General features: G+C 43.5%; 1 protein-coding gene across 1 annotated transcript in view; it reads left to right on the top strand.

Moving 5' to 3' along the window:
• Window positions 1–13430, top strand: part of LOC139273497 (zinc finger protein 16-like) — a 35548-nt gene that overhangs the window by 1496 nt on the left and 20622 nt on the right. Inside the window, exons 2-4 of the mRNA XM_070890396.1 lie at window positions 4377–4463; window positions 5909–6022; window positions 8508–8596. The gene's annotated coding sequence lies outside the window, so the exon portion shown is untranslated. The remainder of the gene's footprint in view (window positions 1–4376; window positions 4464–5908; window positions 6023–8507; window positions 8597–13430) is intronic.

Raw genomic sequence — 13430 nt, 5'->3', positions numbered from 1 at the left:
CATAGCCACCGATGTTGAACAGTTCTAATCAGGAATGCTCAAGAGGGCCAATTTTGAGGAACGCAGACATCACGTGGCATTGTGAGGCTGAAAGAGATTACAGATTAGAGATTGGAAGGGGTGAGGCCATGGAGGGATTTGTAAACAAGGATGAGAATTTTGAAATCGAGGCATTGCTTAACTGGGAGCCAATGTAGGTCAGCGAGCACGGGGGTGATGGGTGATCGGGACTTGGTGCAAGTTAGGACATGGGCTGCCGAGTTTTGGATGACCTCAAATTTACATAAGAACGTAAGAAATAGGAGCAAATGTATGGCCATGAGGCCCCTCGAGCCTGCTCCGCCATTTAATACGATCATGGCTGATCTGATCATGGACTCTGGTTTAATTCCCTGCCCGCTCCCCATAACCCCTTATTCCCTTCTCGGTTAAGAAACTGTCTATCTCTGTTTTAAATTTATTCAATGTCCCAGCTTTCACAGCTCTCTGAGGCAGTGAATTCCACAGATTTACAACCCTCAGAGAAAATTTCTCCTCATCTCTGTTTTAAATGGGTGGCCCCTTATTCTAAGATTATGCCCCCTAGTTCTAGTCTCCCCTATCAGTGGAAACATCCTCTCTGCATCCATCTTGTCAAGCCCCCTCATAATCTTATAGGTTTCGATAAGATCACCTTTCAATCTTCTGACTTCCAATGAGTCGAGGCTCAACCTACTCATCCTTTCCTCATAAGTCAACCCCCTCATCTCCGGAATCAACCTCGTGAATCTTCTCTGAACAGCCTCCAAAGCAAGTATATCCTTTCATAAATAAGGAAACCAAAACTATATGCAGTATTCCAGGTATGGCCTCACCAATACCCTGTAGGACTGTAGCAAGACTTCTCTACTTTTATACTCCATCCCCTTTGCAATAAAGGCCAAGATTCCATTGGCCTTCCTGATTACTTGCTGTACCTGCATACTAACCTTTTGTGTTCCATGCACAAGTACCCCCAGGTCCTGCTGTACTGCAGCACTTTGCAATTTTTCTCCATTTATAAAATAACTTGCTCTTTTTGATTTTTTTTCTGCCAAAGTGCATGACTTCACAATTTCCAACATTATACTCCATCTGCCAAATTTTTGCCCACTTACTTAGCCTGTCTATGTCCTTTTGCAGATTTTTTTGTGTCCTCCTCACACATTGCTTTTCCTCCCATCTTTGTATCATCAGCAATCTTGGCTACGTTACACTTGGTCCTTTCTTCCAAGTTGTTAATATAGATTGTAAATAGTTGGGGTCCCAGCACTGATCCCTGCAGCACGCCACTGGTTACTGATTGCCAACCAGAGCATGAACTATTTATCCCAACTCTGTTTTCTGTTAGTTAGCCAAGCCTCTATCCATGCTAATATATTACCCCAACACCGTGAACTTTTATCTTGTGCAGTAATGTTTTATGTGGCACCTTGTCAAATGCCTTCTGGAAGTCCAAATACATCACATCCACTGGTTCCCCTTAATCCACCCTTCTCGTTACATCCTCAAAGAATTCTAGCAAATTTGTCAAACATTACTTCCCCTTCATATATGCAAATATGTTTGATTAACGTGAAAATATTAATTGTGTTCACCGCCCTACCAGCCTCTCTCTGTCTGTCTCTCCTCCAAAACTGAGGGACATTTAACAGTGATCTATCCATCCCATCCTCATCACCCAGAGATGGCTATCAGAGTGAGCGGCAGAGAGACAGGCATAGTATCAGCCTTAAACACCCGAACTGTGTCTGCATATTAGGGTCAATACTAGTATCACACATTCATGTATAACACCAGTGGGGGGAGAGAGCACACACATTATCAGTCTTACACTTGGCATCAATGTCTCCATATTACGCTCAGTAACAGTGCCACACTGTCATGTATAGCACCAGAGAGAGAAACAGTGTCTGACATAAGAAAAACTGGATCAACTGGGCTTGTATTCACTGGAGTTCAGAAGAATGAGAAGGGATCTCATAGAAACGTTCAAAATTCTGACGGGTTTATACAGGTTAGATGCAGGAAGAATGTTCCCAATGTTGGGGAAGTCTAGAGCCAGGGGTCACAGTCTAAGGATAAGGGGTAAGCCATTTAGGACTGAGATGAGGAGAAACTTCTTCACCCAGAGAGTGGTGAACCTGTGAATTCTCTACCACAGAAAGTTGTTGAGGCCAATTCACTAAATATATTCAAAAAGGAGTTAGATGTAGTCCTTACTACCAGGGGGATCAAGGGGTATGGCGAGAAAGCAGGAATGGGGTACTGAAGTTGCATGTTCAGTCATGAACTCATTGAATGGCGGTGCAGGCTCGAAGGGCTGAATGGCCTACTCCTGCACCTATTTTCTATGTTTCTATGTGCCAGTGTTGTACTCACAAGTGTGTCCACATCACGTGAAATAACAGTATCCCGCCTTCACAAATAGTACGAGATCGAGAGAGAGAGATCGAAATCGAGGCAGGACGGTGAGACACAGAAACATGCACAGTATCAGTTCCAGACTGACCTGTGAAGTCTGCTTTTATCCTGAAAGTCCCCATTGGAGGGACAGAAGTTAAAGTCTCTCACTGATAATTGTACTACAGACAGACACATTATTAATCCCACACTGCGGGACAGTGTCAGAGAGTGAAAAAAACAACGTCTCACATTTAACCCTCGCTTGCCTGTTGTACTCTCTGTAATCTTGCAGCTCAGGGCTGTTCGGTATTACTCTGTGACCCAGTGTTTCACTCTGATTAAATTAATCTGGGACTGTTTCTGTCAGATATTAACTGCTGCACGGTCCCAGCAAACACTCCTGCTCCCTCGTCCCTCCGATGTTTCAGCAGGATTGATTTGTGAGGACAGGCTCATGAATAGAAAAACAATGTGCACGGAATGATCCCAAATTGAGCATCTCAAAGGGACTTTAAACAATCTCTGTCCTTGCTCCCTAGGCCCAGTTCCTTTGCTCATATTCTGATTAACGTGAATTGGGAAAGTTCACTTTGCTGATTATAGACTGCGCATGCGCGGATCAGCCCCGTCCCTTGAGTGGATTTCCAGGAAGCAGAAGAGCACATGCGCCCTCCCCTCCTCCAGCCCTGCCTGTGAGCGCCATTCACTCAGTGAGCGGAAGAAGATGGTTTAAACAGCTGGGAATGGAGACACCGCGGCCCCGGGGTAAGGCAGCGAGCAGCAGCCTCCTTACAGCAGCACATCGCTTTGGGAGCGTGTCCGCAGATGGGCTCAGAGATCGGCACTGAGTCCAGGCGAAGTTCAGGGGGAGTCGGGGGTTGTGTGTAACAGGCGGAGTGGAGCAATAACTGGTCTCAGTGCGTGGAGTGAGTGGGGGAAGGGAGAGGCCATTCTTGGGCTGTGTGTGGACAGCGTGTGTCCCAGGTAAGGGAGACAGAATGGGAAGGATCTGCTGTTTACAATCATTCCTGCTTTCTCCCTGCAAACCAGTAGTGAACGTTCCTGCTTTAGTTCCAGTCTCACAGTGTTTGTTGTCAGAGACTCCCAAAGCAAGTGCTCTACTCGGAACTCCTTCAACCCAAACGAACCAAAGGTGGGCAGCGGAAACATTACAAGGACACCCTCAAAGCCTCCCTGATAAAGTGCGACATCTCCACTGACACCTGGGAGGCCCTGGCCCAAGACTGCCCTAAGTGAAGGAAGTGCATCTGGGAGTGCACTGAGCACCACGAGTCTCATCGCCAAGAGCCTTCAGAAATCACGCGCAGGCAGCGGAAAGAGCGTGCAGCAAACCAGTCCCGCCCCCCCACCCCACTTCCCTCAACGACTATCTGCCCCATCTGTGACGGGGACTCTGGCTCTCGTATTGGACTGTTCAGCAACCAAAGAACTCACTTCAGGAGTGGAAGCAAGTCTTCCTCGATTCCGAGGGACTGACTATGATGATGATCATTGGACAGTGAGCAGTGGAAGCAGAGCCGGACACTGAGGATTTATACAAGGAGCATCTATTGCAGGCACCGGGTGAGAAATGTGAAGGACACGTTTTAAACAGCGGCTCTTTGTTTTTGGTTGAACGGTTAGTGCCCTGATGAGGGGAGCAGCAATCTGAACTGTGTAAAGGTCCGTGCTCCATCGGGTCGTCCCATTCCTGAAGCAGGGCAGGGATTGGGTTGTGTCTGGATGTCAGTAAATTGCTGTAAATCTGCCCAACACACTTGGTGTGCAGAAGCTGAGTACTGCAGTGGAGTCAGACACTGACACTGTTTGTCTCGCTGGCTTCCCTTTGTGAATGTTCATAATGATTACTAATTGAATGATTACATTCATCACTTTAGTCTTTTCTACCTCTCTTATTCTTGAATGATCAGAGATACCTTCTCCTCCTACAGGCAAGGAATTGAAGGAACCGGAACAAATGTGAAGCTTCCTCCACCTGAGACATAAAGAACAGTGCAACCAGCCCCTTCTCACACACAGTAGGTACGGTACCGATAGTGCGCGGATACACAGACAGGTTATCCAAATTAAATATGTTTATGGTGCTGAATGGCTTCCTTCTATTCCTGTGCAACAGGCCTGAGGGGGCTGATGGCCACCTCCTGTTGCTAGTGTAACAGACTGGAGATACTGAGTAACCTTCTCGTGTTCTTAATGTAATAAGCACGAGGTTCTTAAAGACTTCCTCCTATTCATATGTAACAAGCTCTAGGTGCAGAATGACCTTCCCCTGTACCTATGTATCAGACTAGAATGGGATGAATAGCCTCCTTTAGTTCTTATGTAACAGGTTCCAGGGGCTGAAAAGCCACTTCTTGTGTAACAGACTCCAGGGGCTGAATGGCCTCCTCCAGTTCCAATGTTACAAGCTCGAGGGGCTGAATGCCCTTCTGTTCCCATGAAACAGTTCCGAGGGGATGAATGTCCTTGTCCTATTCATAATGTAACAGACCTGAGGGGCAGAATTGCTTCCTCCTATTGCTTTCTAACTCCAATGGCTGAATGACTCTCTCCAGTTCCTAATGTAACAGGCTCGAGGAGTAGAATGGCCCCCTCCAGTTCCTAGAACTTTCTCGGAGGGGGTGAATAGCCTCCTCCAGTTCCTACGTAACATGCTTGAAGGTCTGAATGGCCTGCTCCTGTTCCGATGTGAAAGGCTCGAGGCGGCTGAATGGCATCCTCCTGTTCGAAAGTAAAAGGCTCCAGAGGATGAATGGCCTCCTCTATTCCTGTGTAACAGTATCCAGTCGATGCATTGCCACCACTAATTCCTTTTCGCAAGGCTGAGGTGCTGAATGCTCACCTCCTGTTTCAATGCAACAAACACGAGGGTCTGAAGGGCCTCCTATTCATTTATAACAGGTTTGAGGGGCTGAATGGTGTCCATCTATTCCTGTAAAGCAGACTCCAGGGCTGAATGGCCCACTCCAGTTCCTAATGTAACAGAGTCGAGGGGCAGAATGGCTGACTGTTCCTATGTAACAGGACCCAGGGACTGAATGGGCCTCCTCCTGTTCTGTATGTAACACGCTCGAAGGGATGATTTGCCTTTTTTAAATTTGTTCACTGGATGTCGGTGTTGCTGGTAAGGCCAGCATTTATTGCCCATCCCTAATTGCCCTGGAGAAGATGATGGTGAGCCACCTTCATCAATGGCTGCAGTTCGTGTGATGATGGTACTCCCACAGTGCTGTTAGGGAGGGAGTTCTGTTCCTCTAACAGGTTCCATGTGCTGAAAGGCCTCCTCAAGTTCCCAGATCCAGGGACTGTTCTTCCCTGTTGTTTTGGAAATAGCATCGGGCAGTAAACAGAAGCTCAATGCTTCTTGTGCACCAGCTCTCTGATCGGTTCTCCTCACGCTGATTATGTTTTATCATCTCGCTCAAACGTCCCAAAATGTTGCTTTCTTTTCCATCACCTCTAGGGTTATTAGCCAAGTTTGCATCAAGCAAATCGTGATCTCACCAGTAACAGCACTTTCCCGACTGTTATCCAAGAGGCTGCTTCTGACATTTTCTTCTGCTTAAATGTTAACCACGTAAGTAACTGAAAATCTTCATTTCTACAGCAACAACAAACACTTGCATTTATGACCGATACAGAGTGAATCCCACACTCACTGCATCACTGAGAGATATCGTTTATATTATGCACTAATAGCTTGTCTCTACTCCAAATATTTCTGAATCGCATTCGTCCAATATAATGTGCAAAACTATTGTCTGTTGGGGTCATCTCTGATCTGTAAATTTCACAAATGTAGGATAAACCCCACTCTCTCATACCAGAAACTGACAGGTACAGAATAAATCCCCCACTCTCATACCAGAAACTAACAGGTACAGAGGAAACACACACTTGCTTACCCCAGAATGAGAGATCCATAATGAATCCCACATTCACATTGCACAAACTGACATGTTCCTCTAACAGGTTCCATGTGCTGAAAGGCCTCCTCAAGTTCCCAGATCCAGGGACTGTTCTTCCCCGTTGTTTTGGAAATAGCATCGGGCAGTAAACAGGAGCTCAATGAATCCACACTCAGATACCAGAAACTGACACCCCACACATCTACCACAAACTGACAACTGAAAAAAAAACACAATCACATCCCAGAAACTGACAGGTACATATTAATTCCTACACTCACACAGCAGGAACTGACAAGTACAGAATAAAACCCACATTCACAAAGCAGAAACTGACAGGTACAGAATACAATCAACACCCAGATTCCAGAAACTGACGGTACAGAATGCAATCCTCACTTAGATACCAGAAAGTGACTGGTACAGATTAAAACCACAGTCACATATCAGAAACTGACAGGTACCGATTCAACCCCATACTATCATACCGGAATCTGATAGGTACAGAATAAAATCCACACTCCGATCCGAAAAATTGACATACTGGTCAATATCCACTCACATACCAGAAGCTGATGATATAGGTTAAAGGACACACTCACATAACAGAAACTGACAGGTACATGATAAAACACACACTCACATAACAGAAACTGACAGGTACAGATAAAGATTCGCTTAGATACCAGAAACTGACAGATACAGAATAAAACCTACACTCGCATCAAAACTTGACAAGTACAGAATAAATCCCACATTCACATAGCAGAAACTGACAGGTACAGTATGAAACCCACACCCACGTATCTGAGCAATAATATGCAAGTAAAACCCATACTCGCCTATTGGAAACTGACGGGGAAACACACACACACCAGAGACTGATGGAACGAGTAGAACAGTTTAGGCACCCTTTCTCCAATGTCAGGCTCTCACAATCGTTTTTTCAATGTGGCCCATGTAATTAGTGATAAAAGCAACTTGTGAAACAATCCCATTTTTGCTAATTTAATTTGTGACAAAAAGATGGTCTGAGCATACGCTAAATACATGCTGCTCCTCCCCTCCGCACACAGTGTTTAAACTGATAGGAAGGGCCCATGCGAGCTCCCCTCCTCCAGCTCTGTCAGCGGCTGCCGTTTCCTCTGTGCTGTGCTGATGATCGTTGAACACATCAGGGAGCAGAGATATCCAGGCCCGAGTAAGGGAGCAAACAGCGGCCTCCTTACAGCAGCTCATCACATTGGAATTGTGTCCGCAGATGGGCTTTGAGTCGGGGTAAGTTCAGCGGCAGTCGGGGGCTGTTTGTAAGAGGCAGAGTGGAGTAGGAACTAGTTCTGGAACATGGAGTGAGTGGGGGAAGGGGGAGCCCATTCTCGGGCTGTGTGTGTACGGTGTAAGGTAACAGAGAAAGTAAATCACCTTGCTCTTTCAAATCATTGTTGCTTTCTTTCCCCAAATCAGTAGTGAATGTTGCTGATTCAGTTCCAATCTCACAGTGCCTGTTGTTCTTGGACATTGAACAGTGGAATCACAGCCTGAGAGTGAGGATGTGAGGAGTGTCACAAAGTGCATCTATTGCAGGCACCAGAAGAGGAATGTGATCGGAGACATTTCAAAAATGGGTTATTTTGTTTCGGTGCATTGAATTCTTCAGAACCATGTTGCTGGTGATCGAGCGATACATTATCGCCCCCTCAGATACATCAGTATCTGGTAACTGTGACATTCTGTTAATGACACAGGCCGTTAACACTGTTTCAATAGAGTGAGAACAATTGTTGTACAGCCCAGGTACCTGTGGTTATATTTCAGGAGGCAATTCAGAATTTTACAGGTAGTCCCATGGAAGCGGGAGATATCAACCTGAATTGTGCCCATCGGGTGGTCCCATTCATGGACCAGTGCTGGGTTTGGGTTGTGTCTGGATGCTGATAACTTTCTAGAGAACCGTCCTATACACCTGGTGTGGGGAATCTGAGTGTCGCTGTACTGCAGTGAGATCAGACAATGACACTGTTTGTATCGCAGATTCCTCTCGCCAGATACTTTACTTTATTGAATACAAACACATGAATTATAACTTTATTTTTATATTCTCTCCATTGGCTGTCCATATCATAACTAATAGTGTTTTCCTATTATTATTCTCAGTGCAAAATACTTCACCAAGCCAGAATAAATTTGATCTTTCCTCAACCCGGAACACAAGGAACAATGCAGGCAGCTCCTTCTCACACACAGTAAGTACATTATCACTGAGTGCAGAGACACAGAACTGACTCAATCATATTGTCACAGGCAGCAGAAGCTGTCAATCCCACAGTGATCCAAATTCCCAGAGTTATATTATGAATCCCACAGTCACTTGGAGCAGTACAATCAATGTCCAATCATATCGCATTGAAAGGCAGATCCAATTTCATTCCCTTACTCACACACACAACAGATAGACACTGACACAGTGTCAATTCACACTCGTGTCTGTACAATGACTCTCAAACCCAACAGCTAACATACAAGAGCAGAGAAACGGAGGTAATGGACTGAACCAAACCTCCTCCTGAGACGGTCATCGATAATCGCAAACTATCATCCGCCTACAGCAGGTGGAGAAGGAACCAAATCCAACAGTCACACAGAGCAAGAATAGCTCAGTACAAGAGACTGTCAATTACATCATGAATCTCACTCACACACATACACCAGTCTAACAGATACATAATCAATCCTACACATCACCAGTCGAACAGATACATAATCAATCCCACACTCTCAAACAGTACCAGAGACTGAGAGAAACATAATGATTCATATACTCAGACACATTGAATGACAGATTGAGAGAATCGCAATCACTTCCAGTGCCTGAGATTGACTGACTGATTGACAGTGAAACCCACACTCCCATACCAGGCCCTTACAGCTACAGACAAATACTCACACTCACATACCAGAGACAGATAGTTAGAGAGTGAACTCCACAGTCACTCACCAGAAACTGACAGGTACAGAAAAAAAACACTCTTGCATTGCAGAGACTGATAGAGTAATACCCACACTCACATTCCTGAGACTGATAGATACAGAGCAATACCCACACTCACATTCCAGAGACTGACAGCTCGAGTAATACCCATACTCACATTCCAGAGACTGATAGATACAGAGTAATACCCACACTCACATTCCAGAGACTGACAAATACAGAGTAATACCCACACTCACACTCCAGAGACTGATAGATACAGAGTAATACCCACACTCACATTCCAGAGACTGACAAATACAGAGTAATACCCACACTCACACTCCAGAGACTGATAGATACGGAGTAATACCCACACTCTCATTCCAGAGACTGACAAATACAGAGTAATACCCACACTCACATTCCAGAGACTGATAGATACAGAGTAATACCCACACTCACATTCCAGAGACTGACAAATACAAACTAAAAACCACACTCCTGTAACAGAATCTTACAGGTACTGATTAAAACCCTTACTCAAATATCAGACACTGATAGATACAGAATGAAACCCACACTCACTTCTCAGAGACGGACAGATACAGAATAAAACACATATCAGAGAGTGACAGAGCAAAATCAACACTCACCTGAAAGTGACTGACTGATTCAATGTCAAACCCACAATACCATAGCTGTACCAGACACTTAAAGGCACAGAATGAAATCAACATTCATATAATAGCAACTGACGGGTACAGAAAACATACACACATTTTGCCAGGGGTATGGACCAGAATCCATTGGCTATGTCTAATACAGTGAAGACCTTATGCTCTGGTTTTAATTCATTAACTATTGTGACTGGGCTGGCCACGATGGGATGTTGACAGGGAGTCACCTTATTGAGGGCAATATAATCAATAGTTAACTGACATGATCCGTCTGGCTTTTGCATGGGCCAGACAGGGGCATTTGTTGTTCCCTCTACCTCTGAGTATACCGCTTTCCAGTAACCCCCTCCACTATCTGTCTCACAGCCTGTGCGGCTTCTGGTTTTATCGGGTAGTTGGGCACTTCCTACATTAGCATGCCTGTCAAAATTACTCTGTTCCCCCAAGGTATTTCTAGATTGTTTCCAAATCTTTTAGTTTTATTTCTTTTTTCAAAAAGAGATCAGATTTAACATTTTATTTTGAATGTATCTCAGTATTTTGTTGTGCCTTCTCTTAACCCATGCTACTTGAAACCTTCACAACAAAATGAACTCTTCACTGTTCCCATCCTAATCTCGGCTCCCCTTTTGTAATATTTGTATTTATTGTTGGATTACAAAATGTCAAATATGGTAATACTGTTTTTTTAATCGGACTTCTCATTTATGCTTCTAGTGATTCACAGATCACAGAATGCAAAGTACTTGTTTTATAATTGTGTGCCCAATTTCTGTTTTAGAAGCTGAACATCAAAAACTCTAATCTTTTGCTCTGTAACTTCAATTTTGTGATACAGTATTTCATAAATTACATCTTTTTAAGCTTCAGCTTCTGACGCAGTAGTTGTGTAATTTTATTAAAAAGCTTCCAAACCCAAGATTTTCCAATACAACCAAAATGTTTATCAAGCAGAATCACCTGAAATATCTCAAAATCACAATTCAAATATTGTACTGCCAATCTTTTATTTAAAACTCTTTTTACTGAGCTACAAGCTTTCATGTCAAGGTTTTGCACAAGGAAAATGGGGGCGTAGTTCCCCAGCCTGCAGCCTCGAGAGAACCACGCAGGCTTTTTTTTTTAAAGGCATTACAATTTCTCTTCTCCGTTCTTTATCTCATTCCTAGACTAAATTTATTGTCTTTCAACCCAATGTAATCGATGATTATATGTTTTCTTTTGACAAGTAAATGAGTGTGTCGAAATTTCTTTTAAAACCAACGGGACCACGCATTTTAGACCTTTTGCTCAACAAACCTATCTTTTGTGAATTTCCTAGCTCCGTAACTTATCATCCAAATAAATCCGCACCTGTGCTTCTAACTTAAAATGTAATTCAATTCTAGGTTCACACTTTCTTAAAACTTCCCACATACAGGACAACACTACAAAGGGTTTAAAAAAAAAACTTTCACTGTCCGAAAAAGTGGGTGGAGCTAAAACAAACAGACAGCTCCACCATTTTTTCCAAACAGGCTTTCAGACACATGAAAAATTCATTAATTCCCATCTCAAATATTCCGCAGTCAAAAATCACACAAGCTATTTCATTCAAAGACAGACATTCACAAAAGCCTCTTTTCATTCAACAAAGTTTATTAATTGTTTGGCCGGCTCTATTTTTGGATCCATACGTCACTTAAGATAGTCACTATCAGGTTTTTTATGGTCGTCTGAAAAATATCCTAGTCCCCCCATAAGGGAGCAGTATCCAGCATATCTTTACACGTCATACTCAGTTTTTGATACGTCTACCCTTATATCGGTTTCACTGTATTCTCAGATACTGACTGTCTTCCCACTTCTATCACCTAACCCCGGTGTCTACAGTCCCACTGACTTCTCATCGATTAAACTGTATTTTAGATACTGACTGTCCCTCCAGTCAGTTACCCTACCCCTGGAGCCTGCAATCCCATTGACACCCTTATCGATTTATCTGTATTCTAGATACTGATGGTTCCTCTACCCGGTTCCCCTTGAACTTGGAGGCCATATCCACATCGATGCCTTCTGATAGTGTCTATCGTGACTTCCCAATTCCCCAAAGTCTTTTACACCATAGCAGACCTTTCACAGATTCAAGTACCCCGGGGAAACAGGCACGTCTCGTAATGGCTCACGTCAGATTATGAGTGGTAGTTGAAGATACTCACTCGTGATAGATTCGTATACGTTTGTCTGTAGGCTGCCCCTTGTAACCCTGTTTGCAGCGCCATAATGTTGTGGGGTATTAAAAATATAACACTCACATGAAAGGTCTTTTATAGAGCAAAAGAGTTGTTTATTAAAAACTGATTAATCAAGGGAGATCCGGCCTCATCAGTACTGTTACTGAGTGCTCTCAACTCTCAACATCGATCTCACAGGACAAGCTGTGTAATTACATTTTTATACAGTTTAGATAGTCAAAATGATGGAACTATGCGGGGAAGTGTTCCATTGGTTAATACAGGTTACTGCAATTTCATTGGGTGCTACAGTTACATAGAAACATAGAAACATAGAAAATAGGTGCAGGAGCAGGCCATTCAGCCCTTCCAGCCTGCACCGCCATTCAATGAGTTCATGGCTGAACATGAAACTTCAGTTACATTAATTTTATTGGTTACAGTCATTTCTAATGATTCCATTGGTACATTCAGTTCTGACGACCGTTGCTAGGGAAAAGCCCCCTACAGGTTATGTGTTACATTTCTGGGAATGTCTTCCCAGGCGAATTCTCAGACTAATGTCCTTGGCAGACATATGGCTACCCTCTGCTTAAAAGAGGCATTGTCCCTGTTATCTCCTGTGGCTGGAACATAATGGCCTCCTCTCATTATTTCTCTGAGCTGTCTACATAAATCTTGTGGGTGTTCTTATCTCCCAAGAGAATTTCTCTGACCATAGTGATTCTGCCTAATTCAACTATTCTCCCATGAACGCATTTTAAACCTTACTCTCAGTTGTTCTTACTTTATTTTAATTACAATGATTTACTTTACCCCTAATTAAAGTTTTTCGCTCTTACAAGCTGCATTTGGAAAATAAACATTAATTGAACCTGTCGGTTACGGCATTCATTAAATCGAAATTAATAGAAATCACCAGAAAAAATATCTTCTGGAGTTTACTCAATGGGGTGTGAGTCTCCACTGAGGGTTTGTTACAGTTTTGGTCTCCAAATCCAATCCAAACGGCCTGATTTTGGTCAGCTTGAATAGTGAACATACTGCAGGTCTGTCTGCTCACTGATTTTTAAAATAATTTATTATTATTTATTGTCCCTTTGCCCCTAATCTCAATGGGATGACAAAATACAATTCAGATCCCCCAATTTGGACTTTCAATTATTGGAAAAAGTCTTGAGGGACAGGATAAATTTTCATTCAGAAAGACATGGGT

This window comes from Pristiophorus japonicus, chromosome 9 (assembly GCF_044704955.1).
Source record: "Pristiophorus japonicus isolate sPriJap1 chromosome 9, sPriJap1.hap1, whole genome shotgun sequence".
Lineage (NCBI taxonomy): Eukaryota > Metazoa > Chordata > Chondrichthyes > Pristiophoridae > Pristiophorus > Pristiophorus japonicus.
Note: the sequence above shows the minus strand (reverse complement) of the source record. Positions and strands in the feature narration are given on the sequence as shown.